Raw genomic sequence first — 27,743 nt, forward strand, 5'->3', positions numbered from 1 at the left:
CTTGTGTTCTCTGTACACCTGAACGCCAAAGCAAAAGGACAGACCCTGGTTATGCCAGGTGTTGGTAGTCTACACAGAGTGCATTCCTGTGTGACGCACGCTGCTACAGGGTCGTGGCTGGGTCTGCTGTCATTTGAAAGGCACTGTGATCCCAGGACGCGAGTCTTGTGCCCCGGAATGCAAGGCCCAAGAGGCAGCAACTCTCTTGCAAGTCTTCTTCCCTCATGCAGGAGAGCAAACTTCTAAAGCTTTGCTGTGGATGCAGCAGCAAAGTGCTGTTCGCCCCAAGCAGATAACCTCTGGAAAAGCACAGCATTCACTGGGAAATCAATGTCAGTTCTGTGGCCAAGCCAGGCTTGTCTCAGCATAGTCTCCACAGTCTGGAGGGTGAAACCCGCATACAGCGAAACCCTCTTTACCCAGAATTTCCTTCTGCTCGAGAGATAAGCATGGTTGTGCTTATGGAAAGAGCAATAAGGAGAGGGACTCACCCGTTCACACGCTCCCAAGGAGAAGGTATGGGGAAGGCGCAATACCCGCTTCGGGAGTTAGAGGAGACGGTGGCTTTGGTGTTGGCAAACAGAAGTGATGCTGGAAAGTATGCCCTCTGAGGAACACCCCTTGTGGAAGACTAGTTCAACGACTCCCTCTGAGGTGACACAGAACCCTGGCTTCTAAAGGGTACAGGAGGGGACAACTAGGACAAGGGTGCTGCTCAACGCTGAGAAAGGAGTCTTGGCACAAGGCTCTTGTGTTCTGTGTACACCTGAACGCCAGAGTAAAAGGACAGACCCTGGTTATGCCAGGTGTTGGTAGTTTTCACAAGGGCATTCCTGTGCGACGCACGCTGCTACAGGGTCGTGGCTGTGTCTGCTGTTATTTGAAAGGCACTGTGAACCCAGGACGCGTGTCTTGTGCCCCGGAATGCAAGCCCCTAGAGGCAGCAACTCTCTTGCAAGTCTTCTTCTCTCATGCAGGAGAGCAAACTTCTAAAGCTTTGCTGTGGATGCAGCAGCAAAGTGCTGTTCGCCCCAAGCAGAAAACCTCTGGAAAAGCTCAGCATTCACTGGGAAATCAGTGTCAGTCCTGTGGCCAAGCCAGGCTTTTCTCAGCATAGTCTCCACAGTCTGGAGGGTGAAACCCGCATACACCGAAACCCTCTTTACCCAGACTCTCCTTCTGCTCGAGAGATAAGCATGGTTGTGCGTATGGAAAGAGCAATAAGGAGAGGGACTCATCCGTTCACACGCTCCCAAGGAGAAGGTATAGTGAAGGCGCAATACCCGCTTCGGGAGCAGAGAGGAGACGGCTTTGGTGTTGGCAAACACAAGTGATGCTGGAAAGTATGCGCTCTGAGGAACACCCCTTGTGGAAGACTTGTCAACGACTACCTCTGAGGTGACACAGAACCCTGGCTTCTAAAGGGTACATGACTGGACAACTAGGACAAGGGTGATGCTCCACTCTGAGAAAGGTCTCTTGGCACAAGGCTCTTGTGTTCTCTGTACACCTGAACGCCAAAGTAAAAGGAGAGACCCTGGTTATGCCAGGTGTTGGTAGTCTACACAGAGTGAATTACTGTGCGACGCACGCTGCTACAGGGTCGTGGCTGGGTCTGCTGTCATTTGAAAGGCACTGTGATCCCAGGACGCGAGTCTTGTGCCAATGCAAGGCCCAAGAGGCAGCAACTCTCTTGCAAGTCTTCTTCCCTCATGCAGGAGAGCAAACTTCTAAAGCTTTGCTGTGGATGCAGCAGCAAAGTGCTGTTCGCCCCAAGCAGAAAACCTCTGGAAAAGCTCAGCATTCACTGGGAAATCAATGTCTGTTCTGTGGCCAAGCCAGGCTTGTCTCAGCATAGTCTCCACAGTCTGGAGGGTGAAACCCGCATACAGCGAAACCCTCTTTACCCAGAATTTCCTTCTGCTCGAGAGATAAGCATGGTTGTGCTTATGGAAAGAGCAATAAGGAGAGGGACTCACCCGTTCACACGCTCCCAAGGAGAAGGTATGGGGAAGGCGCAATACCCGCTTCGGGAGTAGAGAGGAGACGGTGGCTTTGGTGTTGGCAGACAGAAGTGATGCTGGAAAGTATGCGCTCTGAGGAACACCCCTTGTGGAAGACTAGTGTCAACGACTCCCTCTGAGGTGACACAGAACCCTGGCTTCTAAAGGGTACAGGAGGGGACAACTAGGACAAGGGTGCTGCTCCACTCTGAGAAAGGAGTCTTGGCACAAGGCTCTTGTGTTCTGTGTACACCTGAACGCCAGAGCAATAGGACAGACCCTGGTTATGCCAGGTGTTGGTAGTCTTCACAAGGGCATTACTGTGCGACGCACGCTGCTACAGGGTCGTGGCTGTGTCTGCTGTCATTTCAAAGGCACTGTGAACCCAGGACGCGAGTCTTGTCCCCGGAATGCAAGGCCCAAGAGGCAGCAACTCTCTTGGAAGTCTTCTTCGCTCATGCAGGAGAGCAAACTGCTAAAGCTTTGCTGTGGATGCAGCAGCAAAGTGCTGTTCGCCCCAAGCAGAAAACCTCTGGAAAAGCTCAGCATTCACTGGGAAATCAATGTCAGTTCTGTGGCCAAGCCAGGCTTGTCTCAGCATAGTCTCCACAGTCTGGAGGGTGAAACCCGCATACAGCGAAACCCTCTTTACCCAGACTTTCCTTCTGCTCGAGAGATAAGCATGGTTGTGCTTATGGAATGAGCAATAAGGAGAGAGACTCACCCGTTCACACGCTCCCAAGGAGAAGGTATGGAGAAGGCGCAATACCCGCTTCGGGAATAGAGAGGAGACGGTGGCTTTGGTGTTGGCAAACAGAAGTGATGCTGGAAAGTATGCGCTCTGAGGAACACCACTTGTGGAAGAGTAGTGTCAACGACTCCCTCTGAGGTGACACAGAGCCCTCTCTTCTAAAGGGTACATGACTGGACAACTAGGACAAGGGTGATGCTCCACTCTGAGAAAGGACTCTTGGCACAAGGCTCTTGTGTTCTCTGTACACCTGAACGCCAAAGCAAAAGGACAGACCCTGGTTATGCCAGGTGTTGGTAGTCTACACAGAGTGCATTCCTGTGCGACGCACGCTGCTACAGGGTCGTGGCTGGGTCTGCTGTCATTTGAAAGGCACTGTGATCCCAGGACGCGAGTCTTGTGCCCCGGAATGCAAGGCCCAAGAGGCAGCAACTCTCTTGCAAGTCTTCTTCCCTCATGCAGGAGAGCAAACATCTAAAGCTTTGCTGTGGATGCAGCAGCAAAGTGCTGTTCGCCCCAAGCAGAAAACCTCTGGAAAAGCTCAGCATTCACTGGGAAATCAATGTCAGTTCTGTGGCCAAGCCAGGCTTGTCTCAGCATAGTCTCCACAGTCTGGAGGGTGAAACCCGCATACAGCGAAACCCTCTTTACCCAGACTTTCCTTCTGCTCGAGAGATAAGCATGGTTGTGCTTATGGAATGAGCAATAAGGAGAGGGACTCATCCGTTCACACGCTCCCAAGGAGAAGGTATGGGGAAGGCGCAATACCCGCTTCGGGAGTAGAGAGAAGACGTAGGCTTTGGTGTTGGCAAACACAAGTGATGCTGGAAAGTATGCGCTCTTAGGAACACCCCTTGTGGATGACTAGTGTCATCGACTCCCTCGGAGGTGACACAGAACCCTGGCTTCTTAAGGGTACAGGACGGGACAACTAGGACAAGGGTGCTGCTCCACTCTGAGAAAGGAGTCTAGGCACAAGGCTCTTGTGTTCTGTGTACACCGGAACGCCAGAGCAAAAGGACAGGCCTTGGTTATGGCAGGTGTTGGTAGTCTACACAGAGTGCATTCCTGTGCGACGCACGCTGCTACAGGGTCGTGGCTGTGTCTGCTGTCATTTGAAAGGCACTGTGAACCCAGGACGTGAGTCTTGTGCCCCGGAATGCTAGGCCCAAGAGGCAGCAACTCTCTTGCAAGTCTTCTTCCCTCATGCAGGAGAGCAAACTTCTAAAGCTTTGCAATGGATGCAGCAGCAAAGTGCTGTTCGCCCCAAGCAGAAAACCTCTGGAAAAGCTGAGCATTCACTGGGAACTCAATGTCAGTTCTGTGGCCAAGCCAGGCTTGTCTCAGCATAGTCTCCACAGTCTGGAGGGTGAAACCCGCATACAGCGAAACCCTCTTTACCCAGACTTTCCTTCTGCTCGAGAGATAAGCATGGTTGTGCATATGGAAAGAGCAATAAGAAGAGGGACTAACCCGTTCACACGCTCCCAAGGAGAAGGTATGGGGAAGGCGCAATACCCGCTTCGGGAGTAGAGAGCAGACGGTGGCTTTGGTGTTGGCAAACAGAAGTGAGGCTGGAAAGTATGCGCTCTGAGGAACACCCCTTGTGGAAGACTAGTGTCAACGACTCCCTCTGAGGTGACACACAACCCTGGTTTCTAAAGGGTACAGGAGGGGACAACTAGGACAAGGGTGCTTCTCCACTCTGAGAAAGGAGTCTTGGCACAAGGCTCTTGTGTTCTGTGTACACCTGAACGCCAGAGTAAAAGGACAGACCCTGGTTATGCCAGGTGTTGTTAGTCTACACAGAGTGCATTCCTGTACGACGCACGCTGCTACAGGGTCGTGGCTGTGTCTGCTGTCATTTGAAAGGCACTGTGAACCCAGGACACGAGTCTTGTGCCCCGGAATGCAAGGCCCAAGAGGCAGCAACTCTCTTGCAAGTCTTCTTCCCTCATGCAGGAGAGCAAACTTCTAAAGCTTTGCTGTGGATGCAGCAGCAAAGTGCTGTTCGCCCCAAACAGAAAACCTCTGGAAAAGCTCAGCATTCACTGGGAAATCAATGTCAGTTCTGTGGCCAAGCCAGTCTTGTCTCAGCATAGTCTCCACAGTCTGGAGTGTGAAACCCGCATACAGCGAAACTCTCTTTACCCAGACTTTCCTTCTGCTCGAGAGATAAGCATGGTTGTGCTTATGGAAAGAGCAATAAGGAGAGGGACTCACCCGTTCACACGCTCCCAAGGAGAAGGTATGGGGAAGGCGCAATACCCGCTTCGGGAGTAGAGATGAGACTTTGGCTTTGGTGTTGGCAAACAGAAGTGATGCTGGAAAGTATCCGCTCTGAGGAACACCCCTTGTGGAAGACTAGTGTAAACGACTCCCTCTGAGGTGACACAGAACCCTGGCTTCTAAAGGGTACATGACGAGACAACTAGGACAAGGGTGCTGCTCCACTCTGAGAAAGGTGTCTTGGCAAAAGGCTCTTGTGTTCTGTGTACACCTGAACGCCAGAGCAAAAGGACAGACCCTGGTTATGCCAGGTGTTGGTAGTCTACACAGAGTGCATTCCTGTGCGACGCACGCTGCTACAGGGTCGTGGCTGTGTCTGCTGTCATTTGAAAGGCACTGTGAACCCAGGACGCGAGTCTTGTGCCCCGGAATGCAAGGCCCAATAGGCAGCAACTCTCTTGCAGGTCTTCTTCCCTCATGCAGGAGAGCAAACTTCTAAAGCTGTGCTGTAGATGCAGCAGCAAAGTGCTGTTCGCCCCAAGCAGAAAACCTCTGGAAAAGCTGAGCATTCACTGGGAAATCAATGTCAGTTCTGTGGCCAAGCCAGGCTTGTCTCAGCATAGTCTCCACAGTCTGGAGGGTGAAACCCGCATACAGCGAAACCCTCTTTACCCAGACATTCCTTCTGCTCGAGAAATAAGCATGGTTGTGCTTATGGAAAGAGCAAAAAGGAGAGGGACTCACCCGTTCACACGTTCCCAAGGAGAAGGTATGGGGAAGGCGCAATACCCGCTTCGGGAGTAGAGAGGAGACGGTGGCTTTGGTGTTGGCAAACAGAAGTGATGCTGGAAAGTATGCGTTCTGAGGAACACCCCTTGTGGGAGACTAGTGTCAACGACTCCCTCTGAGGTGACACAGAACCCTGGCTTCTAAAGGGTACAGGAGGGGACAACTAGGACAAGGGTGCTGCTCCATTCTGAGAAAGGAGTCTTGGCACAAGGCTCTTGTGTTCTGTGTACACCTGAACGCCAGAGCAAAAGGACAGACCCTGGTTATGCCAGGTGTTGGTAGTCTACACAGAGTGCATTCCTGTGCGACGCACGCTGCTACAGGGTCGTGGCTGGGTCTGCTGTCATTTGAAAGGCACTGTGAACCCAGGACGCGAGTCTTGTGCCCCGGAATGCAGGGCCCAAGAGGCAGCAACTCTCTTGCAAGTCTTCTTCCCTCATGCAGGAGAGCAAACTTCTAAAGCTTTGCTGTGGATGCAGCAGCAAAGTGCTGTTCGCCCCAAGCAGAAAAATCTGGAAAAGCTCAGCATTCACTGGGAAATCAATGTCAGTTCTGTGGCCAAGCCAGGCTTGTCTCAGCATAGTCTCCACAGTCTGGAGGGTGAAACCCGCATACAGCGAAACCCTCTTTACCCAGACGTTCCTTCTGCTCGAGAGATAAGCATGGTTGTGCTTATGGAAAGAGCTATAAGGAGAGGGACTCACCCGTTCACACGTTCCCAAGGACAAGGTATGGGGAAGGCGCAATACCCGCTTCGGGAGTAGAGAGGAGACGGTGGCTTTGGTGTTGGCAAACAGAAGTGATGCTGGAAAGTATGCGCTCTGAGGAACACCCTTTGTGGAAGACTACTGTCAACGACTCCCTCTGAGGTGACACAGAACCCTGGCTTCTAAAGGGTACAGGAGGGGACAACTAGGACAAGGGTGCTGCTCCACTCTGAGAAAGGTGTCTTGGCACAAGGCTCTTGTGTTCTGTGTACACCTGAACGCCAGAGCAAAAGGACAGACCCTGGTTATGCCAGGTGTTGGTAGTCTACACAGAGTGCATTCTTTTGCGACGCACGCTGCTACAGGGTCGTGGCTGTGTCTGCTGTCATTTGAAAGGCACTGTGAACCCAGGACGCGAGTCTTTGGCCCCGGAATGCAAGGCCCAAGAGGCAGCAACTCTCTTGCAAGTCTTCTTCCCTCATGCAGGAGAGCAAACTTCTAAAGCTTTGTTGTGGATGCAGCAGCAAGGTGCTGTTCGCCCCTAGCAGAAAACCTCTGGAAAAGCTCAGCATTCACTGGGAAATCAATGTCAGTTCTGTGGCCAAGCCAGGCTTGTCTCAGCATAGTCTCCACAGTTGGAGGGTTAAACCCGCATACAGTGGACCCTCTTTACCCAGACTTTCCTTCTGCTCGAGAGATAAGCATGGTTGTGCTTATGGAAAGAGCAATAAGGAGAGGGACTCACCCGTTCACACGCTCCCAAGGAGAAGGTATGGGGAAGGCGCAATACCCGCTTCGGGAGTAGAGAGGAGACTTTGGCTTTGGTGTTGGCAAACAGAAGAGATGCTGGAAAGTATGCGCTCTGAGGAACACCCCTTGTGGAAGTCTAGTGTCAACGACTCCCTCTGAGGTGACACAGAACCCTGGCATCTAAAGGGTACAGGAGGGGCAACTAGGACAAGGGTGCTGCTCCACTCTGAGAAAGGAGTCTTGGCACAAGGCTCTTGTGTTTTTTGTACACCTGAACGTCAGAGCAAAAGGACCGACCCTGGTTATGCCAGGTGTTGGTGTCTACACAGAGTGCATTCCTGTGCGACGCACGCTGCTACAGGGTCGTGGCTGTGTCTGCTGTCATTTGAAAGGCACTGTGAACCCAGGACGCGAGTCTTGTGCCCCGGAATGCAAGGCCCAATAGGCAGCAACTCTCTTGCAGGTCTTCTTCCCTCATGCAGGAGAGCAAACTTCTAAAGCTGTGCTGTAGATGCAGCAGCAAAGTGCTGTTCGCCCCAAGCAGAAAACCTCTGGAAAAGCTGAGCATTCACTGGGAAATCAATGTCAGTTCTGTGGCCAAGCCAGGCTTGTCTCAGCATAGTCTCCACAGTCTGGAGGGTGAAACCCGCATACAGCGAAACCCTCTTTACCCAGACATTCCTTCTGCTCGAGAAATAAGCATGGTTGTGCTTATGGAAAGAGCAAAAAGGAGAGGGACTCACCCGTTCACACGTTCCCAAGGAGAAGGTATGGGGAAGGCGCAATACCCGCTTCGGGAGTAGAGAGGAGACGGTGGCTTTGGTGTTGGCAAACAGAAGTGATGCTGGAAAGTATGCGTTCTGAGGAACACCCCTTGTGGGAGACTAGTGTCAACGACTCCCTCTGAGGTGACACAGAACCCTGGCTTCTAAAGGGTACAGGAGGGGACAACTAGGACAAGGGTGCTGCTCCATTCTGAGAAAGGAGTCTTGGCACAAGGCTCTTGTGTTCTGTGTACACCTGAACGCCAGAGCAAAAGGACAGACCCTGGTTATGCCAGGTGTTGGTAGTCTACACAGAGTGCATTCCTGTGCGACGCACGCTGCTACAGGGTCGTGGCTGGGTCTGCTGTCATTTGAAAGGCACTGTGAACCCAGGACGCGAGTCTTGTGCCCCGGAATGCAGGGCCCAAGAGGCAGCAACTCTCTTGCAAGTCTTCTTCCCTCATGCAGGAGAGCAAACTTCTAAAGCTTTGCTGTGGATGCTGCAGCAAAGTGCTGTTCGCCCCAAGCAGAAAAATCTGGAAAAGCTCAGCATTCACTGGGAAATCAATGTCAGTTCTGTGGCCAAGCCAGGCTTGTCTCAGCATAGTCTCCACAGTCTGGAGGGTGAAACCCGCATACAGCGAAACCCTCTTTACCCAGACGTTCCTTCTGCTCGAGAGATAAGCATGGTTGTGCTTATGGAAAGAGCTATAAGGAGAGGGACTCACCCGTTCACACGTTCCCAAGGACAAGGTATGGGGAAGGCGCAATACCCGCTTCGGGAGTAGAGAGGAGACGGTGGCTTTGGTGTTGGCAAACAGAAGTGATGCTGGAAAGTATGCGCTCTGAGGAACACCCTTTGTGGAAGACTACTGTCAACGACTCCCTCTGAGGTGACACAGAACCCTGGCTTCTAAAGGGTACAGGAGGGGACAACTAGGACAAGGGTGCTGCTCCACTCTGAGAAAGGTGTCTTGGCACAAGGCTCTTGTGTTCTGTGTACACCTGAACGCCAGAGCAAAAGGACAGACCCTGGTTATGCCAGGTGTTGGTAGTCTACACAGAGTGCATTCTTTTGCGACGCACGCTGCTACAGGGTCGTGGCTGTGTCTGCTGTCATTTGAAAGGCACTGTGAACCCAGGACGCGAGTCTTTGGCCCCGGAATGCAAGGCCCAAGAGGCAGCAACTCTCTTGCAAGTCTTCTTCCCTCATGCAGGAGAGCAAACTTCTAAAGCTTTGTTGTGGATGCAGCAGCAAGGTGCTGTTCGCCCCTAGCAGAAAACCTCTGGAAAAGCTCAGCATTCACTGGGAAATCAATGTCAGTTCTGTGGCCAAGCCAGGCTTGTCTCAGCATCGTCTCCACAGTTGGAGGGTTAAACCCGCATACAGTGGACCCTCTTTACCCAGACTTTCCTTCTGCTCGAGAGATAAGCATGGTTGTGCTTATGGAAAGAGCAATAAGGAGAGGGACTCACCCGTTCACACGCTCCCAAGGAGAAGGTATGGGGAAGGCGCAATACCCGCTTCGGGAGTAGAGAGGAGACTTTGGCTTTGGTGTTGGCAAACAGAAGAGATGCTGGAAAGTATGCGCTCTGAGGAACACCCCTTGTGGAAGTCTAGTGTCAACGACTCCCTCTGAGGTGACACAGAACCCTGGCATCTAAAGGGTACAGGAGGGGCAACTAGGACAAGGGTGCTGCTCCACTCTGAGAAAGGAGTCTTGGCACAAGGCTCTTGTGTTTTTTGTACACCTGAACGTCAGAGCAAAAGGACCGACCCTGGTTATGCCAGGTGTTGGTGTCTACACAGAGTGCATTCCTGTGCGACGCACGCTGCTACAGGGTCGTGGCTGTGTCTGCTGTCATTTGAAAGGCACTGTGAACCCAGGACGCGAGTCTTGTGCCCCGGAATGCAAGGCCCAATAGGCAGCAACTCTCTTGCAGGTCTTCTTCCCTCATGCAGGAGAGCAAACTTCTAAAGCTGTGCTGTAGATGCAGCAGCAAAGTGCTGTTCGCCCCAAGCAGAAAACCTCTGGAAAAGCTGAGCATTCACTGGGAAATCAATGTCAGTTCTGTGGCCAAGCCAGGCTTGTCTCAGCATAGTCTCCACAGTCTGGAGGGTGAAACCCGCATACAGCGAAACCCTCTTTACCCAGACATTCCTTCTGCTCGAGAAATAAGCATGGTTGTGCTTATGGAAAGAGCAAAAAGGAGAGGGACTCACCCGTTCACACGTTCCCAAGGAGAAGGTATGGGGAAGGCGCAATACCCGCTTCGGGAGTAGAGAGGAGACGGTGGCTTTGGTGTTGGCAAACAGAAGTGATGCTGGAAAGTATGCGTTCTGAGGAACACCCCTTGTGGGAGACTAGTGTCAACGACTCCCTCTGAGGTGACACAGAACCCTGGCTTCTAAAGGGTACAGGAGGGGACAACTAGGACAAGGGTGCTGCTCCATTCTGAGAAAGGAGTCTTGGCACAAGGCTCTTGTGTTCTGTGTACACCTGAACGCCAGAGCAAAAGGACAGACCCTGGTTATGCCAGGTGTTGGTAGTCTACACAGAGTGCATTCCTGTGCGACGCACGCTGCTACAGGGTCGTGGCTGGGTCTGCTGTCATTTGAAAGGCACTGTGAACCCAGGACGCGAGTCTTGTGCCCCGGAATGCAGGGCCCAAGAGGCAGCAACTCTCTTGCAAGTCTTCTTCCCTCATGCAGGAGAGCAAACTTCTAAAGCTTTGCTGTGGATGCAGCAGCAAAGTGCTGTTCGCCCCAAGCAGAAAAATCTGGAAAAGCTCAGCATTCACTGGGAAATCAATGTCAGTTCTGTGGCCAAGCCAGGCTTGTCTCAGCATAGTCTCCACAGTGTGGAGGGTGAAACCCGCATACAGCGAAACCCTCTTTACCCAGACGTTCCTTCTGCTCGAGAGATAAGCATGGTTGTGCTTATGGAAAGAGCTATAAGGAGAGGGACTCACCCGTTCACACGTTCCCAAGGACAAGGTATGGGGAAGGCGCAATACCCGCTTCGGGAGTAGAGAGGAGACGGTGGCTTTGGTGTTGGCAAACAGAAGTGATGCTGGAAAGTATGCGCTCTGAGGAACACCCTTTGTGGAAGACTACTGTCAACGACTCCCTCTGAGGTGACACAGAACCCTGGCTTCTAAAGGGTACAGGAGGGGACAACTAGGACAAGGGTGCTGCTCCACTCTGAGAAAGGTGTCTTGGCACAAGGCTCTTGTGTTCTGTGTACACCTGAACGCCAGAGCAAAAGGACAGACCCTGGTTATGCCAGGTGTTGGTAGTCTACACAGAGTGCATTCTTTTGCGACGCACGCTGCTACAGGGTCGTGGCTGTGTCTGCTGTCATTTGAAAGGCACTGTGAACCCAGGACGCGAGTCTTTGGCCCCAGAATGCAAGGCCCAAGAGGCAGCAACTCTCTTGCAAGTCTTCTTCCCTCATGCAGGAGAGCAAACTTCTAAAGCTTTGTTGTGGATGCAGCAGCAAGGTGCTGTTCGCCCCTAGCAGAAAACCTCTGGAAAAGCTCAGCATTCACTGGGAAATCAATGTCAGTTCTGTGGCCAAGCCAGGCTTGTCTCAGCATAGTCTCCACAGTTGGAGGGTTAAACCCGCATACAGTGGACCCTCTTTACCCAGACTTTCCTTCTGCTCGAGAGATAAGCATGGTTGTGCTTATGGAAAGAGCAATAAGGAGAGGGACTCACCCGTTCACACGCTCCCAAGGAGAAGGTATGGGGAAGGCGCAATACCCGCTTCGGGAGTAGAGAGGAGACTTTGGCTTTGGTGTTGGCAAACAGAAGAGATGCTGGAAAGTATGCGCTCTGAGGAACACCCCTTGTGGAAGTCTAGTGTCAACGACTCCCTCTGAGGTGACACAGAACCCTGGCATCTAAAGGGTACAGGAGGGGCAACTAGGACAAGGGTGCTGCTCCACTCTGAGAAAGGAGTCTTGGCACAAGGCTCTTGTGTTTTTTGTACACCTGAACGTCAGAGCAAAAGGACCGACCCTGGTTATGCCAGGTGTTGGTGTCTACACAGAGTGCATTCCTGTGCGACGCATGCTGCTACAGGGTCGTGGCTGTGTCTGCTGTCATTTGAAAGGCACTGTGAACCCAGGACGCGAGTCTTGTGCCCCGGAATGCAAAGCCCAAGAGGCAGCCACTCTCTTGCAAGTCTTCTTCCCTCATGCAGGAGAGCAAACTTCTAAAGCTTTGCTGTGGATGCAGCAGCAAAGTGCTGTTCGCCCCAAGCAGAAAACCTCTGGAAAAGCTCAGCATTCACTGGGAAATCAATGTCAGTTCTGTGGCCAAGCCAGGCTTGTCTCAGCATAGTCTCCACAGTCTGGAGGGTGAAACCCGCATACAGCGAAACCCTCTTTACCCAGACTTTCCTTCTGCTCGAGAGATAAGCATGGTTGTGCTTATGGAAAGAGCAATAAGGAGAGGGACTCACCCGTTCACACGCTCCCAAGGAGAAGGTATGGGGAAGGCGCAATACCCGCTTCGGGAGTAGAGAGGAGACTTTGGCTTTAGTGTTGGCAAACAGAAGAGATGCTGGAAAGTATGCGCTCTGAGGAACACCCCTTGTGGAAGTCTAGTGTCAACGACTCCCTCTGAGGTGACACAGAACCCTGGCTTCTAAATGGTACAGAGGGGACAACTAGGACAAGGGTGCTGCTCCACTCTGAGAAAGGAGTCTTGGCACAAGGCTCTTGTGTTCTGTGTACACCTGAACGCCAGAGCAAAAGGACAGACCCTGGTTATGCCAGGTGTTGGTAGTCTACACAGAGTGCATTCCTGTGCGACGCACGCTGCTACAGGGTCGTGGCTGTGTCTGCTGTCATTTGAAAGGCACTGTGAACCCAGGAAGCGAGTCTTGTGCCCCGGAATGCAGGGCCCAAGAGGCAGCAACTCTCTTGCAAGTCTTCTTCCCTCATGCAGGAGAGCAAACTTCTAAAGCTTTGCTGTGGATGCAGCAGCAAAGTGCTGTTCGCCCCAAGCAGAAAACCTCTGGAAAAGCTCAGCATTCACTGGGAAATCAATGTCAGTTCTGTGGCCAAGCCAGGCTTGTCTCAGCATAGTCTCCACAGTCTGGAGGGTGAAACCCGCATACAGCGAAACCCTCTTTACCCAGACTTTCCTTCTGCTCGAGAGATAAGCATGGTTGTGCTTATGGAAAGAGCTATAAGGAGAGGGACTCACCCGTTCACACGTTCCCAAGGAGAAGGTATGGGGAAGGCGCAATACCCGCTTCGGGAGTAGAGAGGAGACGGTGGCTTTGGTGTTGGCAAACAGAAGTGATGCTGGAAAGTATGCGCTCTGAGGAACACCCCTTGTGGAAGACTACTGTCAACGACTCCCTCTGAGGTGACACAGAACCCTGGCTACTAAAGGGTACAGGAGGGGACAACTAGGACAAGGGTGCTGCTCCACTCTGAGAAAGGTGTCTTGGCACAAGGCTCTTGTGTTCTGTGTACACCTGAACGCCAGAGCAAAAGGACAGACCCTGGTTATGCCAGGTGTTGGTAGTCTACACAGAGTGCATTCTTTTGCGACGCACGCTGCTACAGGGTCGTGGCTGTGTCTGCTGTCATTTGAAAGTCACTGTGAACCCAGGACGCGAGTCTTTGGCCCCGGAATGCAAGGCCCAAGAGGCAGCAACTCTCTTGCAAGTCTTCTTCCCTCATGCAGGAGAGCAAACTTCTAAAGCTTTGCTGTGGATGCAGCAGCAAGGTGCTGTTCGCCCCTAGCAGAAAACCTCTGGAAAAGCTCAGCATTCACTGGGAAATCAATGTCAGTTCTGTGGCCAAGCCAGGCTTGTCTCAGCATAGTCTCCACAGTCTGGAGGGTGAAACCCGCATACAGTGGACCCTCTTTACCCAGACTTTCCTTCTGCTCGAGAGATAAGCATGGTTGTGCTTATGGAAAGAGCAATAAGGAGAGGGACTCACCCGTTCACACGCTCCCAAGGAGAAGGTATGGGGAAGGCGCAATACCCGCTTCGGGAGTAGAGAGGAGACTTTGGCTTTGGTGTTGGCAAACAGAAGAGATGCTGGAAAGTATGCGCTCTGAGGAACACCCCTTGTGGAAGTCTAGTGTCAACGACTCCCTCTGAGGTGACACAGAACCCTGGCTTCTAAAGGGTACAGGAGGGGACAACTAGGACAAGGGTGCTGCTCCACTCTGAGAAAGGAGTCTTGGCACAAGGCTCTTGTGTTCTGTGTACACCTGAACGCCAGAGCAAAAGGACAGACCCTGGTTATGCCAGGTGTTGGTAGTCTACACAGAGTGCATTCCTGTGCGACGCACGCTGCTACAGGGTCGTGGCTGTGTCTGCTGTCATTTGAAAGGCACTGTGAACCCAGGACGCGAGTCTTGTGCGCCGGAATGCAAGGCCCAAGAGGCAGCAACTCTCTTGCAAGTCTTCTTCCCTCATGCAGGAGAGCAAACTTCTAAAGCTTTGCTGTGGATGCAGCAGCAAAGTGCTGTTTGCCCCAAGCAGAAAACCTCTGGAAAAGCTCAGCATTCACTGGGAAATCAATGTCAGTTCTGTGGCCAAGCCAGGCTTGTCTCAGCATAGTCTCCACAGTCTGGAGGGTGAAACCCGCATACAGCGAAACCCTCTTTACCCAGACTTTCCTTCTGCTCGAGAGATAAGCAGGGTTGTGCTTATGGAAAGAGCAATAAGGAGAGGGACTCACCCGTTCACACGCTCCACGGGAGAAAGTATGGGGAAGTCGCAATACCCGCTTCGGGAGTAGAGAGGAGACGGCTTTGGTGTTGGCAAACACAAGTGATGCTGGAAAGTATGCGCTCTGAGGAACACCCCTTGTGGAAGACCAGTGTCATCGACTCCCTCTGAGGTGACACAGAACCCTGGCTTCTTAAGGGTACATGACGGGACAACTAGGACAAGGGTGCTGCTCTACTCTGAGAAAGGAGTCTTGGTACAAGGCTCTTGTGTTCTGTGTACACCTGAACGCCAGAGCAAAAGGACAGACCCTGGTTATGCCAGGTGTTGGTAGTCTACACAGAGTGCATTCCTGTGCGACGCACGCTGCTACAGGGTCGTGGCTGTGTCTACTGTCATTTGAAAGCACTGTGAACCCAGGACGCGAGTCTTGTGCGCCGGAATGCAAGGCCCAAGAGGCAGCAACTCTCTTGCAAGTCTTCTTCCCTCATGCAGGAGAGCAAACTTCTAAAGCTTTGCTGTGGATGCAGCAGCAAAGTGCTGTTCGCCCCAAGCGGAAAACCTCTGGAAAAGGTCAGCATTAACTGGGAAATCAATGTCAGTTCTGTGGCCAAGCCAGGCTTGTCTCAGCATAGTCTCCACAGTCTGGAGGGTGAAACCCGCATACAGCGAAACCCTCTTTACCCAGACTTTCCTTCTGCTCGAGAGATAAGCATGGTTGTGCTTATGGAAAGAGCAATAAGGAGAGGGACTCACCCGTTCACACGCTTCCAAGGAGAAGGTATGTGCAAGGCGCAAACACCGCATCAGGAGTAGAGAGGAGACATAGGCTTTGTTGTTGGCAAACCGAAGCGATGCTGGAAAGTATGCGATCTGAGGAACAACCCTTGAGGAAGACTAGTGTCAACGACTCCCTGTGAGATGACACAGACCCCTGGCTTTAAGGGTACAGGAGGGGACAACTATGACAAGGGGGCTGCTCCAATCTGAGAATGGAGTATTGGAAGAAGGCTTTTGTATTCTGTGTACGCCTGAACGCCAGAGCAAAAGGCCAGAACCTGGATATGCCTGGTGTTGACAGTCGACACATAGTGCAATCCTAGGCGACGCACGCTGCTACAGGGTCGTGGCTGTGTCTGCTGACATTGGAGAGGCAGTGTGAACCCAGGGCGTGACACTTGACCGCGGAATGCAAGGCCCAAGAGGCAGAAACTCTCTTGCAAGTGTTCTTCCCTCATGCAGGAGAGTGAACTTCTAAAGCTTTGCTGAGGATGCAGCAGCAAAGTGCTGTTCGCCCCATGCAGAAAACCTCTGGAAAAGCTCAGCATTCACTGGGAAATCAATGTCAGTTCTGTGGCCAAGCCAGGCTTGTCTCAGCATAGTCTCCACAGTCTGGAGGGTGAAACCCGCATACAGCGAAACCCTCTTTACCCAGACTTTCCTTCTGCTCGAGAGATAAGCATGGTTGTGCTTATGGAAAGAGCAATAAGGAGAGGGACCCACCCTTTCACACGCTCCCAAGGAGAAGGTATAGGGAAGGCGCAATACCCGCTTCGGGAGTAGAGAGGAGATGTTGGCTTTGGTGTTGGCAAACAGAAGTGATGCTGGAAAGTATGCGCTCTGAGGAACACCCCTTGTGGAAGACTACGGTCAACGACTCCCTCTGAGGTGACACAGAACCCTGGCTTCTAAAGGGTACAGGAGGGGACAACTAGGACAAGGGTGCTGCTCCACTCTGAGAAAGGAGTCTTGGCACAAGGCTCTTGTGTTCTGTGTACACCTGAACGCCAGAGCAAAAGGACAGACCCTGGTTATGCCAGGTGTTGGTAGTCTACACAGAGTGCATTCCTGTGCGACGCACGCTGCTACAGGGTCGTGGCTGTGTCTGCTGTCATTTGAAAGGCACTGTGAACCCAGGACGCGAGTCTTGTGCCCCGGAATGCAAGGCCCAAGAGGCAGCAACTCTCTTGCAAGTCTTCTTCCCTCATGCAGGAGAGCAAACTTCTAAAGCTTTGCTGTGGATGCAGCAGCAAAGTGCTGTTCGCCCCAAGCAGAAAACCTCTGGAAAAGCTCAGCATTCACTGGGAAATCAATGTCAGTTCTGTGGCGAAGCCAGGCTTGTCTCAGCATAGTCTCCACAGTCTGGAGGGTGAAACCCGCATACAGCGAAACCCTCTTTACCCAGACTTTCCTTCTGCTCGAGAGATAAGCATGGTTGTGCTTATGGAAAGAGCAATAAGGAGAGGGACTCACCCGTTCACACGCTCCCAAGGAGAAGGTATGGGGAAGGCGCAATACCCGCTTCGGGAGTAGAGATGAGACTTTGGCTTTGGTGTTGGCAAACAGAAGTGATGCTGGAAAGTATGCGCTCTGAGGAACACCCCTTGTGGAAGACTAGTGTAAACGACTCCCTCTGAGGTGACACAGAACCCTGGCTTCTAAAGTGTACAGGAGGGGACAACTAGGACAAGGGTGCTGCTCCACTCTGAGAAAGGAGTCTTGGCACAAGGCTCTTGTGTTCTGTGTACACCTGAACGCCAGAGCAAAAGGACAGACCCTGGTTATGCCAGGTGTTGGTAGTCTACACAGAGTGCATTCCTGTGCGACGCACGCTGCTACAGGGTCGTGGCTGTGTCTGCTGTCATTTGAAAGGCACTGTGAACCCAGGACGCGAGTCTTGTGCCCCGGAATGCAAGGCCCAAGAGGCAGCAACTCTCTTGCAAGTCTTCTTCCCTCATGCAGGAGAGCAAACTTCTAAAGCTTTGCTGTGGATGCAGCAGCAAAGTGCTGTTCGCCCCAAGCAAAAAACCTCTGGAAAAGCTCAGCATTCACTGGGAAATCAATGTCAGTTCTGTGGCCAAGCCAGGCTTGTCTCAGCATAGTCTCCACAGTCTGGAGGGTGAAACCCGCATACAGCGAAACCCTCTTTACCCCGACTTTCCTTCTGCTCGAGAGATAAGCATGGTTGTGCTTATGGAAAGTGCAATAAGGAGAGGGACTCACCAGTTCATACGCTCCCAAGGAGAAGGTATGGGGAAGGCGCAATACCCGCTTCGGGAGTAGAGAGGAGACGGTGGCTTTGGTGTTGGCAAACAGAAGTGATGCTGGAAAGTATGCGCTCTGAGGAACACCCCTTGTTGAAGACTAGTGTAAACGACTACCTCTGAGGTGACACAGAACCCTGGCTTCTAAAGGGTACAGGAGGGGACAACTAGGACAAGGGTGCTGCTCCATTCTGAGATGGATCTTGGCACAAGGCTCTTGTGTTCTGTGTACACCTGAACGCCAGAGCAAAAGGACAGACCCTGTTTATGCCAGGAGTTGGTAGTCTACACAGAGTGCATTCCTGTGCGACGCACGCTGCTACAGGGTCGTGGCTGTGTCTGCTGTCATTTGAAAGGCACTGTGAACCCAGGACGCGAGTCTTGTGCCCCGGAATGCAAGGCCCAAAGGCAGCAACTCTCTTGCAAGTCTTCTTCCCTCATGCAGGAGAGCAAACTTCTAAAGCTTTGCTGTGGATGCAGCAGCAAAGTGCTGTTCGCCCCAAGCAGAAAACCTCTGGAAAAGCTCAGCATTCACTGGGAAATCAATGTCAGTTCTGTGGCCAAGCCAGGCTTGTCTCAACAGTGTCTCCACAGTCTGGAGGGTGAAACCTGCATACCGCGAAACCCTCTTTACCCAGACTTTCCTTCTGCTCGAGAGATAAGCATGGTTGTGCTTATGGAAAGAGCAATAAGGAGAGGGACTCACCCGTTCACACGTTCCCAAGGAGAAGGTATGGGGAAGGCGCAATACCCGCTTCGGGAGTAGAGAGGAGACGGTGGCTTTGGTGTTGGCAAACAGAAGTGATGCTGGAAAGTATGCGCTCTGAGGAACACCCCTTGTGGAAGACTAGTGTCAACGACTCCCTCTGAGGTGACACAGAACCCTGGCTTCTAAAGGGTACAGGAGGGGACAACTAGGACAAGGGTGCTGCTCCACTCTGAGAAAGGAGTCTTGGCACAAGGCTCTTGTGTTCTGTGTACACCTCAACGCCAGAGCAAAAGGACAGACCCTGGTTATGCCAGGTGTTGGTAGTCTACAAAGAGTGCATTCCTGTGCGACGCACGCTGCTACAGGGTCGTTTCTGTGTCTGCTGTCATTTGAAAGGCACTGTGAACCCAGGACGCGAGTCTTGTGCCCCGGAATGCAAGGCCCAAGAGGCAGCAACTCTCTTGCAAGTCTTCTTCCCTCATGCAGGAGAGCAAACTTCTAAAGCTTTGCTGTGGATGCAGCAGCAAAGTGCTGTTCGCGCCAAGCAGAAAACCTCTGGAAAAGCTCAGCATTCACTGGGAAATCAATGTCAGTTCTGTGGCCAAGCCAGGCTTGTCTCAGCATAGTCTCCACAGTCCGGAGGTTGAAACCCACATACAGCGAAAACCTCTTTACCCAACTTTCCTTCTGCTCGAGAGATAAGCATGGTTGTGCTTAAGAAAGAGCAATAAGGAGAGGGACTCACACGTTTTCACGCTCCCAGGAGAAGGTATGGGGAAGGCGCAATACCCGCTTCGGGAGTAGAGAGGAGACGTTGGCTTTGGTGTTGGCAAACAGAAGTGAGGCTGGAAAGTATGCGCTCTAGGAACACCCCTTTGGAAGAATAGTGTCAACGACTCCCTCTCAGGTGACACAGAACCCTGGCTTCTAAAGGGTACAGGAGGGGACAACTAGGACAAGGGTGCTGCTCCTCTCGAGAAAGGAGTCTTGGCACAAGGCTCTTGTGATCTCTGTACACCTGAAAGCCAGGGAAAAAGGACCGACCCTGGTTATGCCAGGTGTTGGTAGTCTACACAGAGTGAATTCCTGTGCAACGCACCTTGCTACAGTGTCGTGGCTGTGTCTGCTGTCATTTGAAAGGCACTGTGAATCCAGGACGCGAGTCTTGTGCCCCGGAATGCAAGGCCCAAGAGGCAGCAACTCTCTTGCAAGTCTTCTTCCCTCATGCAGGAGAGCAAACTTCTATAACTTTGCTGTGAATGCAGCAGCAAAGTGCTTTTCGCCCCAAGCAGAAAACCTCTGGAAAAGCTCAGCATTCACTGGGAAATCAATGTCAGTTCTGTGGCCAAGCCAGGCTTGTCTCAGCATAGTCTCCACAGTCTGGAGTGTGAAACCCGCATACAGCGAAACCCTCTTTACCCAGACTTTCCTTCTGCTCGAGAGATAAGCATGGTTGTGCTTATGGAAAGAGCAATAAGGAGAGGGACTCACCCGTACACACGCTCCCAAGGAGAAGGTATGTGCAAGGCGCAAACACCGCATCAGGAGTAGAGAGGAGACATAGGCTTTGTTGTTGGCAAACCAAAGCGATGCTGGAAAGTATGCGATCTGAGGAACAACCCTTGAGGAAGACTAGTGTCAACGACTCCCTGTGAGGTGACACAGACCCCTGGCTTTAAGGGTACAGGAGGGGACAACTATGACATGGGGGCTGCTCCAATCTGAGAACGGAGTATTGGAAGAAGGCTCTTGTATTCTGTGTACGCCTGAACGCCAGAGCAAAAGGCCAGAACCTGGATATGCCTGGTGTTGACAGTCGACACATAGTGCAATCCTAGGCGACGCACGCTGCTACAGGGTCGTGGCTAGGTCTGCTGACATTGGAGAGGCAGTGTGAACCCAGGGCGTGACACTTGACCGCGGAATGCAAGGCCCAAGAGGCAGCAACTCTCTTGCAAGTCTTCTTCCCTCATGCAGGAGAGCAAACTTCTAAAGCTTTGCTGTGGATGCAGCAGCAAAGTGCTGTTCGCCCCTAGCAGAATCCTCTGGAAAAGCTCAGCATTCACTGGGAAATCAATGTCAGTTCTGTGGCCAAGCCAGGCTTGTCTCAGCATAGTCTCCACAGTCTGGAGGGTGAAACCCGCATACAGAGAAACCCTCTTTACCCAGACTTTCCTTCTGCTCGAGAGATAAGCATGGTTGTGCTTAAGGAAAGAGCAATAAGGAGAGGGACTCACCCGTTCACACGCTCCCAATGAGAAGGTTTGGGGAAGGCGCAATAACCGCATCAGGAGTAGAGAGGAGACATAGGCTTTGTTGTTGGCAAACAGAAGCGATGCTGGAAGGTATGCGATCTGAAGAACACCCCTTGTGGAAGACTAGTGTCAACGACTCCATGTGAGGTGACACAGAACCCTGGCTTTAATGGTACAGGAGGGACAACTATGGCATGGGTGCTGCTCCACTCTGAGAAAGGAGTCTTGGAAGAAGGCTCTTGTATTCTGTGTACGCCTGAACGCCAGAGCAAAAGGCCAGAACCTGGTTATGCCTGGTGTTAACAGTCGATACAGTGCAATCCTGGGCGACGCACGCTGCTACAGGGTCTTGGCTGTGTCTGCTGTCATTTGAAAGGCACTGTGAACCCAGGGCGCGAGTCTTGTGCCCCGGAATGTAAGGACCAAGAGGCAGCAACTCTCTTGCATGTCTTCTTACCTCATGCAGGAGAGCAAACTTATAAAGCTTTGCTGTGGATGCAGCAGCAAAGTGCTGTTCGCCCCATGCAGAAAACCTCTGGAAAAGCTCAGCATTCACAGGGAAATCAATGTCAGTACTGTGGCCAAGCCAGGCTTGTCTCAGCATAGTCTCCACAGTCTGGAGGGTGAAACCCGCATACAGCGAAACCCTCTTTACCCAGACTTTCGTTTTGCTCGAGAGATAAGCAAGGTTGTGCTTATGGAAAGAGCAATAAGGACAGGGACTCACCCGTTCACACGCTCCCAAGGAGAAGGTATGGGGAAGGCGCAATACCCGCTTTGGGAGTAGAGAGGAGACGGTGGCTTTGGTGTTGGCAAACAGAAGTGATGCTGGAAAGTATGCGATCTGAGGAAAACCGCTTGTGGAAGACTAGTGTCAACGATTCCCTCTGAGGTGACACAAAACCCTGGCTTCTAAAGGGTACAGGAGGGGACAACTAGTACAAGGGTGCTGCTCCACTCTGAGAAAGGAGTCTTGGCACAAGGCTCTTGTGTTCTTTGTACACCTGAACGCCAGAGCATAAGGAAAGACCCTGGTTATGCCAGGTGTTGGTAGTCTACACAGAGTGCATTCCTGTGCGACGCACGCTGCTACAGGGTCGTGGCTGTGTCTGCTGTCATTTGAAAGGCACTGTGAACCCAGGACGCGAGTCTTGTGCGCCGGAATGCAAGGCCCAAGAGGCAGCAACTCTCTTGCAAGTCTTCTTCCCTCATGCAGGAGAGCAAACTTCTAAAGCTTTGCTGTGGATGCAGCAGCAAAGTGCTGTTCGCCCCAAGCAGAAAACCTCTGGAAATGCTCAGCATTCACTGGGAAATCAATGTAAGTTCTATGGCCATCCCAGGCTTGTCTCAGCCTAGTCTCCACAGTCTGGAGGGTGAATCCCACATACAGCGAAAACCTCTTTGCCCAGACATTCGTTCTGCTCGAGAGAGAAGCGGTTGCGCTTGTGGAAAGAGCATTAAAGAGAGGGACACAGCTGTCACCATGCTCCTCAGCATAATGTCTGTGGAAGGCGCAGACGCCTCCCCGGGAGAAGGAAGGAATTGTTGGCAGTGCAGTTTGTAAACAGACGCGGTGCCAGAAAGCCTGCATTCTGAGGAATACCGCCTGTGGAAGACAAGTGTCATTCAATCCCTGTGAGATGACACAGAACCCTGGCTTCTAAGTGTACAGGAGGGGATGTAAAGGGTAAGGGTGACTGCTCCGCTCTGAGAAAGGAGTCTTGGCCGAAGTCTCTGGTATTCTGTGTCGCCTTAATGCCAGAGTAAAAGGGCAGACCCTGGTTATGCCCGGTGTTGGGAGCCTACACAGAGTGCATTCCTGTGCGATGCACGATGCTACAGGTTGGTGGCTGTGTCTGCGGACATTAGAGAGGCAGTGTGAACCCAGGGAGCTAACCCTTTGCCCCTGAATGCAAGGCCCAAGAGGCAGCAACTTTCTTGCAAGTCTTCTTCCCTCATGCAGGAGAGCGAATTTCTACAGCTTTGCTGAGGATGCCTCAGCAAAATGCTGTTCTCGCCAAGCAGAAAACCTCTGGAAAAGCTCAGCATTCAGTTGGAAATCAATGTCAGATCTGTGTGCAACTGAATCTTGTCTCAGCCTAGTTTCCACAGTCCGGAGTGTGAATCCTGCATACAGCGAAACCCTCTTTACCCAGACATTCCTTCTGCTCGAGAGAGAAGCATGGTTGCGCTTGTGGAAAGAGCATTAAGGAGAGGGACACACCTGTCACCACGCTGCCAAGGAGAAGGTTTGGGGACGGCCAATCCCTGCTTCGGGAGTAGAGAGTAGATTTAGGCATTAGTGTTGGGAAAAAGAAGCGATGCCGGAAAGCAGGCGCTCTGACGAACACCGCCTGTGGTAGACTAATGGCAACCACTCCATATGAGGTGACACTGAACTCTGGCTTCTAAGGGTATAGGAGGGGATAACTAGAGCAAAGGTGTTTGCTCCACTCTGAGAAAGGAGTTTTGGCAGAAGGCTCTGGTATTCTGTGTACCCCTGAACGCCAGAGAAAAAGTCCAGACCCTGGATATGCCTGGTGTTGGTAGTCTACACAGAGTGCAATCCTAGGCGATGCACGCTGCTACAGGGTCGTGTCTGTGTCTGCTGACATTGGAGAGGCAGTGTGAACCCAGGGCGTTAACCTTGTGCCCCGGAAGGCAAGGCCTAAGAGGCAGCAACTCTCTAGCAGGTCTTCTTCCCTCATGCAGGAGAGCCAACATCTAAAGCTTTGCTGAGTATGCAGCAGGAAAGTGCTGTTCGCGCCCAGCAGAAAACCTCTGGAAAAGCTCAGCATTCACTGGCAAATCAATGTCAGTTCTGTGGCCATCCCAGACTTGTCTCAGCCTAGTCTTCACAGTCCGGAGGTTGAATCCCGCATACAGCGAAACCCTCTTTGCCCAGATATTCCTACTGCTCGAGATATAAGCATTGTTCCGCTAATGGAAAGAGCATTAATGAGAGGGACTACCCGTTTACACGCTCCCAGGAGAAGGTATGGGGAAGGCACAATAACCGCTTCGGGGTAAAGAGAGGAGATCTTGACTTTGGTATTGGCAAACAGAAGCGATGCAGGAAAGCATGCACTCTGAGGTACACCGCCTGTGGAAGACTAGTGTCAAACACTCCCTCTGAGGGTACAGAGAACCTGGCTTCTAAGGATACAGTAGGGGATAACTAGGGCAAGGGTGTTGCTCCCCTCTGAGAAAGGAGTCTTGGCAGAAGTCTCTTGTATTCTGCGTACCCCTGATCGCCAGAGCAAAAGGCCAGACCCTGGTTATGCCCGGTGTTGGTAGTCTACACAGATTGCATTCCTGTGCGACGCACGCAGCTACAGGGTCGTGGCTGTGTCTGCTGACATTGGAGAGGCAGTGTGAACCCAGGGCGCCAATCTTGTGCCGCGGAATGCAAGGCCCAAGAGTCAGCAACTCTCTTGCAAGTCTTCTTCCCTCATGCAGGAAAGTGAACTTCTAAAGCTTTTCTGAGGATGCAGCAGCAAAGTGCTGTTGGCCCCAAGCAGAAAACCTCTGGAAAAGCTCAGCATTCTCTGGGAAAGTAATGGCAGTTCTGTGTCCATCCCAGGCTTGTCTCAGCCTAGTCTCCACAGTCCGGAGGGTGAAACCCACATACAGCGAAACCCTCTTTGCCCAGGCATTGCATCTGCTTGAGACAGAAGCATGGTTGCGCTTGTGGAAAGAGCATTAAGGAGAGGGACACAACTGTCACCATGCTCCCCAGCATAATGTCTGTGGAAAGCGCAGACACCTCCAAGGGAGAAGGGAGGAATTGTTGGCAGTGAAGTTTATAAACAGACGCGATGCCAGAAAGCCTGCGCTCTTAGGAATACCGCCTGTGGAAGACAAGTGTCATCCAATCCCTGTGAGGGACACAGAAACCTGGCTTTTAAGTATACAGGAGGGGATGTTAGGGCAAGGGTGACTACTCCGCTCCGAGAAAGGAGTTTTGGCAGAAGGCTTTGGTATTCTGTGTCGCCTGAACTCCAGAGCAAAAGGCCAGACCCTGGTTATGCCAGGTGTTGGTAGTCTACACAGAGTGCAATACTGTGCGACGCACGCTGCTACAGGGTGTGGCTGTGTCTGCTGACATTGGAGAGGCAGTGTGAACCCAGGGCTCAAACCTTGTGCCCCGGAATGCAAGGCCCAAGAGGCAGCAAATCTCTTGCAAGTCTTCTTCCCTCATGCAAGAGAGCGAACTTCTAAAGCTTTGCTGAGGATGCAGCAGCAAAGTGCTGTTCGCGCCCAGCAGAAAACCTCTGGAAAAGCTCAGCATTCATTGGGAAATCACCGTCGGTTCTGCTGGCACCTGAATCTTGTCGCAGCCTAGTCTCCACAGTCCGGAGGGTGAATCCCGCATACAGCCAAACCGTCTTTCCAGAGACATTCCTTCTGCTCCAGAGAGAAGCATGGTTGCTCTTGTGGAAAGAGCATTAAGGAGAGGGACACACATGTCATCACACTCCCAAGGAGAATGTTTGGGGAAGGCGCAATCCCTGCTTCGGGAGTAGAGAGTAGACTCTGGCATTGGTGTTGGGAAAAAGAAGCGATGCTGGAAAGCAGGCGCTCAGAGGAACACTGCCTTAGGTAGACTAATGGCAACCACTCCATATGAGGTGACACAGAACCCGGGCTTCTAAGGGTACTGGAGGGGATAACTAAATCAAGGGTGTTTGCTTCACTCTGAGAAAGGAGGCTATGCAGAAGGCTCTGGTATTCTGTGTACCCCTGAACGCCAGAGCAAAAGGCCAGACCCTGGTTATGCTCGATGTTGGCAGCCTTCACAGAGTGCATTCCTGTGCAACGCACGATGCTACAGAGTCGTGGCTGTGTCTGCTGACATTGGAGATGCAGTGTGAACCCAAGGCGAGAACCTTGTGCCCCAGAATGCAAGGCCTAAGAGGCAGCAACTCTCTAGCAGGTCTTCTTCCCTTATGCAAAAGAGCGAACTTCTAAAACTTTGCTGAGGATGCAGCAGCAAAGTGCTGTTTGCGACAATCAGAAAACCTCTGGAAAAGCTCAGCATTCACTGGGAAATCAATGTCAGTTCAGTGGCCATCCCAGGCTTGTCTCAGCCTAGTCTTCACAGTCTGGAGGGTGACACCGGCATACAGCGAAAGCCTCTTTGCCCAGATATTCCTTCTGCTCGAGATATAAGCATTGTTGCGCTAATGGAAAGAGCATTAATGAGAGGGACTACCCGTTAACACGCTCCCAAGGAGAAGGTATGGGCAAGGCGCAATAACCGCCTCAGGAGCAGAGAGGAGACGTAGGCTTTGGTGTTGGCAAACAGAAGCGATGCTGGAAAGTATGCGGTCTGAGGAACACCTCTTGTGGAAGACTAGTGTCAACGACTCCCTGTGAGGTGACACAACCCTGGCTTTAAAGGGTACAGGAGGGGACAACTAGGGCAAGGGTGCTGCTCCACTCTGAGAAAGGAGTCTTGGCAGAAGGCTCTTGTATTCTGTGTACGCCTGAACGCCAGAGCAAAAAGCCAGACCCTGGTTATGCCTGGTGTTGACAGTCTACACAGAGTGCAATCCTGGGCGACGCACGCTGCTACAGGGTCGTGTCTGTGTCTGCTGACATTGGAAAGGCAGTGTGAACCCAGGGCGAGAAACTTGTGCCCAGGAATGCAAGGCCCAAGAGGCAACAACTCTCTTGCAAGTCTTCTTCCTTCATGCAGGAGAGCGAACTTCTAAAGCTTTGCTGAGGATGCAACAGCAAAGTGCTGTTCGCGCCATGCAGAAAACCTCTGGAAAAGCTCAGCATTCACTGGGAAATCAATGTCGGTACTCTGGGCACCTGAATCCTGTCTCAGCCTCGTCTCCACAGTACGGAGGGTGAATCCCGCATTCCGCGAAACCCTCTTTGCCCAGACATTCCTTCTGCTGGAGAGAGAAGCATGGTTGCGCTTGTGGAAAGAGCATTAAGGAGAGGGACACACCTGTCACCACGCTCCCAAGGAGAATGTTTGGTGAAGGCGCAATCCCCGCTTCGTGAGTAGAGAGTAGACTTTGGCATTGGTGTTGGGAATAAGAAGCGATGTCGGAAAGCAGGCGATCTGAGGAACACCGCCTATGGTAGACTAATGGCAACCACTCCGTATGAGGTGACAAGAACCCTGGTTTGTAAGGGTACAGGAGGGGATAACTAAAGCAAGGGAGTTTGCTCCATTCTGAGAAAGGAGTCTATGCAGAAGGCTCTGGTATTCTGTGTACCCCTGAACGCCAGAGCAAACGGACAGACCCTGATATGCCAGTGTTGGCAGCCTACACAGAGTGCAATCCTTTGCGACGCATGATGTTACAGGGTCGTGGCTTTGTCTGCTGACATTGGACAGGCAGTGTGAACCCAGGGCGCGAACCTTTTGCTCCGGAATTCAAGGTCCAGAAGGCAGCATCTCTTGCAAGTCTTCTTCCCTAATGCAGGAGAGCGAACTTCTAAAGCTTTGCTGAGGATGCAGCAGCAAAGTGCTGTTCGCGCAAAGCAGAAAACATCTGGAAAAGCTCAGCATTTACTGGGAAATCAATGTCAGTTCTGTGGCCATCCCAGGCTTGTCTCAGCCTAGTCTCCACAGTCCGGAGGGTGAAACCCACATACAGTGAAACCCTCTTTGCCTAGACATTCCTTCTGATCGAGATATAAGCATGATTGCGCTTATGGAAAGAGCATTAAGGAGAGGGACTCTCCCGTTAACACGCTCCCAAGGAGAAGGTATGGGCAAGGCGCAATAACCGCCTCAGGAGCAGAGAGGAGACGTAGTCTTTGGTGTTGGCAAACAGAAGCGATGCTGGAAAGTATGCGGTCTGAGGAACACCTCTTGTGGAAGACTAGTGTCAACGACTCCCTGTGAGGTGACACAGAACCCTGGCTTTAAAGGGTACAGGAGGGGACAACTAGGGCAAGTGTGCTGCTCCACACTGAGAAAGGAGTCTTGGCAGAAGGCTCTTGTATTCTGTGTACGCCAGAAGGCCAGAGCAAAAGGCCAGACCCTGGTTATGCCTCGTGTTGACAGTC

This window comes from Neovison vison, chromosome 9 (assembly GCF_020171115.1).
Source record: "Neovison vison isolate M4711 chromosome 9, ASM_NN_V1, whole genome shotgun sequence".
Lineage (NCBI taxonomy): Eukaryota > Metazoa > Chordata > Mammalia > Carnivora > Mustelidae > Neogale > Neogale vison.